The sequence below is a fragment of the Phyllostomus discolor genome, chromosome 2, assembly GCF_004126475.2.
Source record: "Phyllostomus discolor isolate MPI-MPIP mPhyDis1 chromosome 2, mPhyDis1.pri.v3, whole genome shotgun sequence".
NCBI classification, from domain to species: domain Eukaryota; kingdom Metazoa; phylum Chordata; class Mammalia; order Chiroptera; family Phyllostomidae; genus Phyllostomus; species Phyllostomus discolor.
The window spans coordinates 155,405,147-155,410,824 of NC_040904.2; the positions used below are offsets into that span (position 1 = coordinate 155,405,147).

The 5,678-nt window shown below is 41.1% G+C and overlaps 1 pseudogene; it reads right to left on the reverse strand.

Moving 5' to 3' along the window:
• Positions 1-532: 532 nt before the first annotated feature.
• Positions 533-4,951, reverse strand: LOC114512954 (annotated as a pseudogene).
• Positions 4,952-5,678: the final 727 nt, after the last annotated feature.

The window sequence follows — 5,678 nt, forward strand, 5'->3', positions numbered from 1 at the left end:
ACAATGTTAGACATCAGATTTAAAGAATCCTGTTGTATTCTGTAGAGGTCTAATACTTCTCACAGTGTAAGTCTGATGGTTGCTAGCTTCAGACTGTGCCTGCTACATTATCTTGTACAGCTACTGTGTATTTTTATGAATGAATATTTATATTAAATTCTATAGTAACATGTACAACCTGACATTTAATCTGTTAAACTACTCAATCCTGTTCATAAAATTTAAGCAATGACTGATTACCACATTCAGCTGTACAATCATTATAATGCAAGTAATTGATAAGTTTGTGCCACTAAATAATTGATTTTAGAAGCCTGTGAATAATAATCAGAAAAAGACATTTAATATGATTAGTTTCTTAATCACTATATTGTTGGACATTCAAGGTGTTCTAATGGCCAAGAAACAGTAGTACCTCTGATGAGGATTAATGCAAAACTGCTCCTGGGAAAAAAAGTGAGAAGATGCTATTAGATATTAATGAATAATTTAGAAGAGATTTCTAATTTCTAGCCTTGACAAGATGTAGACTTCATTCCATCAAGTTTTCTGGAAAAAGCCCAGGCCCTCGTTCCATCAGATTACCTGTGGAAATATGGCTGTCCGGATCCAAAGTCACCTGGACTCTCTCAGATCCTTTCACTCTGCTGCTGCTGAAGCTCCCTGTGTTGTATCTCTGGATCTGAGCAGAAGAGCAGAAGTTAGTTCACTTTTAGTTAACCAGCTGACTCTAATAGGAATCTTGTATTCCCACAACTTGCTAGGTATTAGTCTTGTATTTTATTTCAATCAAGGGAAAGACAATATAAAGTAGTAGCATATTCTTGGCAACATATGGCTATTGTGGCATTGCTGAACCCACTTCTCGTCTACATGCCAGGGGAAAACAGCATTCTCTGAGGAAATGCACCTACTTCTTGCTCTCACTAGTATTACTGATCTAGACTACGTCTTGCTCCAAATGACCTTGTCAGAAAGTCTGTGCCTCCTGTGACTGACGACTATGGCACTTCTCTCCCTGTCTCTGAGACTGAAGAGTTTGATGAGGCTATCAGGAAGAGGCATTAACATGTGTAGGTAACGAGAGCAGACAGGCCCAGATATATCAGTTTGTTCACAGTACTACACTTGGTTGGAATCCCATGCTTTATCCTAAAAGTACCATCAGGGAAGTAGCATTTTGTGGAAATGGTGTAGAACTGGAAGTCAGATGTAATTCAAATCCATGATATGTCAATTGCTAGCTACATGACCTTTAGCAAATTGCCAAACATCCATCCATCTTAGTTTTCTAATATGTAAAACAGTATTAACTATATATACCTTATAGGATCAAGTTATATATAGGACAGTATATTTTATTTTTTAAAATTTTATTTAGTGATGAGAGAGAGAGAGAGAGAGAGAGAGGGAGACAGGGAGACTGAAATTTGTTGTTCCACTTATTGATGCATTTATTGGTAGTTTCCTGACTGGAGATTGAACCCACAACTTTGGCATATTGAGATGAAACTCTAACCAACAGAGCTACCCAACCAGGGCCTAGGGACAGTGTATTTTAGGCATGCAGTGAATTTTAGCTCTTATATATAATGGCTCACCTTGTGAAAAAAATGGCTGACCATGCTTAGCTCCTTATGATCATTAGAAACTAATATTTGTGTAGTGCTTTGAGGTTACAAAATGGTTCAAAATCTACTTCCTTACTTGCTACAGCAGGAGAGAAGGGTCCAAGTCATTGAGTAAAGTGCTTGTCATGGATAAAATGTGGCAGAGTTGGGACCCAGAAGCCTATCATCTGGCTCCAAATTTTATATTTTACCACAATAAAAAGCTGCTTCTCAGAAATATATTTCTCTTCTGCACATCTGTGAAATATTGTTTTTATAATTCATTTGGTATTATTACCCATTGCTTTATTCAGTAATTTCTTTTTGTGGATCTATGTTCTGTTTTCCCAGTGAGTTAGTAGCAAGCACCATACTTTCTGAACCTCTGTAGCCCACTCAATGTCCTAGCTTAGTGCTTCCTCTCAGAAAACATTAACTAAAAGTAGATTAATAAACTGGTGGGGGCTTTTTCATTGTAAACAGCAGAAATAGACAATTCTGACTCATTTAGGCAGGAAGAAATCTATCGAAAGGCTCTCATGGGCTCATAATTTATGGGAAACTGAGAAACAGGTTCATCCAAGGTTGCTGTGGAAATAGAAGCATCACACTGAGCTTATTATAAGAAAAGCATGGTTAGGACCCTGTTATATAGGGAAAAAAATCAAAAGTTAGCCATCTTCAATTTCTATGTTGTCCTGCTCGAGAAGCATATTTCAGGGAGAAAGTATTTGAATGGCCCATTGTGGGGTGTTGGTCTGTTCCTTTTCAAGAAGCTAGGGCATCTCATTACAGTCCCTCCAGTCCATATCCAATGGGGTAGAGTTAATTCCTGAAATAAAATTTGGTGCTGTTATAAGGGGGGAAGAGGTGCTGGGAAGGTATACCCTCTGCCCTCAAAAACATGGAATCATGCCCTGGATGGTGTGGCTCAGTGGACTGAGCATCAGCTTGCAAACTGAAAGGTTGCAGGTTTGATTCCCAATCAGGGCACATGCCTGGGTTGCAGGCCAGATCCCTATTTGGGGGCATGTGAGAGGCAATTATTTGATGTTTCTTTCCCTGTCTTTCTCCATCCCTTCCCCTCTATAAATGAAATCTTTAAAAAAACCATGGAAACAGTCCACCACAAGTTGAATTATTTCAAAAAGCCTTGGTAATTGTTTTCAATTTTGCATGGATCCAAGAAAATAGGTTGTGAATAATGAATGACTGGATTTATAAAGCTTAATTGATTTATTTAAACTTTTTTCAATTACAATTCACATTCAATATTATTCTATGTTAGTTTCAGGTGTACAGCAAAATGGTTAGAAAATCATGTACTTGTGCCACAAGAATGTTTAAAGCCTGCAATACCTGACTATTAGTCAGGTGCACTTGTTGGGAACCACCCTGACTGGTATCAGAAGCTGAAACCCCCACCTAGGCTAAGGCTAAGGGAACGCCCTTGGAACCGTAAGCCAGCAAGAAGACAAAAGCTTATCTCCCTAGCAGGAATGCTGCTTCTGCTGCTTTATTCATAACGGAACCCCAAAAAGCTTGGTCAGTTAGCCAAAGACAGGTAAGATTCTCCAAGGGGGGAACGACCTAAGACAGACACGATCACTTTGGGAGGCCCCCCAAAAGAAGGACTTGGGGGGCTGCAGCAAAAGGGGGTGATGGACCCTTGCTCCTCGGCTTTGACATAGCCTGAGTTCTCATCGTCTGGGAGAAAATCTCCTTATTGCCTTAGTTCCCTGGCTCCAGCTAAGCCTGAAACAATGACAGGGTGGTGTAGCTCTGTGCTGAAAAGGGCGGATTCCCCGGGTGATCAGGCCTAAGACAGAACATGTAAATTACTGTGAAACCTTCTTTGTTTAGAATGCTCTCAGTTGAATGAGAGGGGTCCAAGGAGGAAGTTAGTTTGTTCCTCAAAGTCTTACAGCTCTTTGACCCTGACTCAATAGACCAGCAGACTTCCTTGTTTTCTATAGTTCCTTACTTCCCCCTGATAAGTACTGTACTTTACCTGAATTATTATGCAAAATGAGCCCAATAAAAGCAGGTATGGATGGTAAATTGGTGCACTCCTCACTAGGGGGGGTGGCCATTTCATCCCTACTTCCCCACAGAAACTAGTTTGTCTCAGTGCATGTGTTTTTTCTCGCGTGTTTTTCGGCGAGCCATCCGCAGCATTCTGTGGTCACTGCTGGCCGGTGACTCACGTGTATCATGCACTAAGGGTCTTTTCCCTTAGAATGTCAAATAAAAAAATGAAAACAGCCAACACAACAATAGCCATCCAGTGTGAATGAATCAAAATTATACCTATTTTTTGTCAGATTGGCAAAAAATATATTTTTTGGTGTGCACAGAATTTTGGTAATTAGTTTATGAGTGCCAAGTGACGCAAACAGCTGAAAACCACTGCTACTGACAGCTCTAAGAGGTGCATACTCTAGAATTAAGTAAACTGGTGGCATTATGGAAATACCATGCAGTCTGAGAATATTAGGGTGCCACAGGTGGGACCGTATTTCTACTTCTGTTATCAGCTGATGCTCAACTCCTGCTTTCTCCAGTTGAACTTTAAATAAGACTTTCACAGCCAGGATAAACTTGCTTCATTTTCTCTCACCAAGTAAACATTTTCAAACTTGCCTTTACCAAAGGGTGACCAATTTCTAAATCTTCCAAAGCCCATTGTCTTTTTTTATTATTCATTTTTCTTTTTCTTTAAAGATTTTATTTATTTATTTTTAGAGAGAAGGGAGGGGAGGAAAAAGAGAGGGAAGGAAATATTGATGTGCAAGAGAAACATTGGTTGGCTATTTCTCACCCCCAATTGAAGACCTGGCCCACAACCCAGACATGTGCCCTGACTGGGAATCGAACTGGCAACCTTTTGGTTCCCCAGGCAGGTGCTCAATACAGTGAGCCACACCAGCCAGGGAAGTTTTCCCTTTTGATGTCAGTTCCTTTTCAGAATTTATTCCAGGGGCTGGTGGCTGGGGCTGCTCACTCTTTTGCATATTGTTCAGTGGCCTGGGAACAGGATGTGGGACACTGGTTGCCTGCAATTGCTTCTGCTTCAGATTGTAAACCGGTTTATGGCTGGAGATAAGCTTTTGGGCTTGTGAAGGAACTTACTGGGAGGAATTTGAAGGACACAAGACCCCCTGAGCCTGGCCACTATTTGCAGTCGACAGATGCTGAGGAGGAAATTGCTGAGTCACCAGAACACATTTTGGACCATCACCAGGTAGAATTGTAGTCTTAACAGGCTCTGACATACAGTTTTCTTTAGATTTGTCCATGATGCATGTCAGCTCTGGCCTCTGACCCAAAGTTGCTGAGTCCTCTGGAGAGCCAAGCCCTCCCCTGCTAGAAATCTTTGCATCTGATACTTTAGACTTCCATATCCCCTCTACATGAGAGTTAATTTTCCTGGGGCTCTGAGCTGGAAAAGAAAAGCATTTGCAGTATATTTCTTCTAATGCAAAGAGAGCAAGTGATTTCTGCTTGATGGGGATTTCATTTCTTCAGGGGACCAGGTTGCCCACCCTGTTAAGCACTTCAAGAAAATCGTCACATCCAGTACTCCTGACAGCTACATTAATTTTGAATTTTAAAACCAACCTTTGCTTAGGGTTCCTTTTTGTTTCCACCCTGAAAGACAGTTCTATTCAAAGACCATTGAGAGTGTTCAGAACAAAGACTCTGAGCTTCCCTAAAAGGTACTTTATTGTACTCCTTTACACATTTACAGGAGAACAAAATGGGAGGGGGGAGAAAGGGAAAAGGGGGGAAGAGCATGTTTATGGAACTCCTAACTGACTCTTGAATGATGTAGTAATGCCAACAGAGAAACAGGCAAGTCCTAGAACTTGAGAATTTGTGTTCATGAAGCTGTTCTACTTCAGGGCTGGTTTCCTGAAGGTTTTAAATATTCTTTTTTAAAGTATGTCTGGTGAGTAGAGTGAGAGCCAGAAGACCGGACTCTCGTTCCCAGCGGCAGGGCCCTTCGCCCTGGGTGAAGGTTCCGTCCGCCTTATCTGCTCATGGGAGCTCCCCACCCATTTGCTC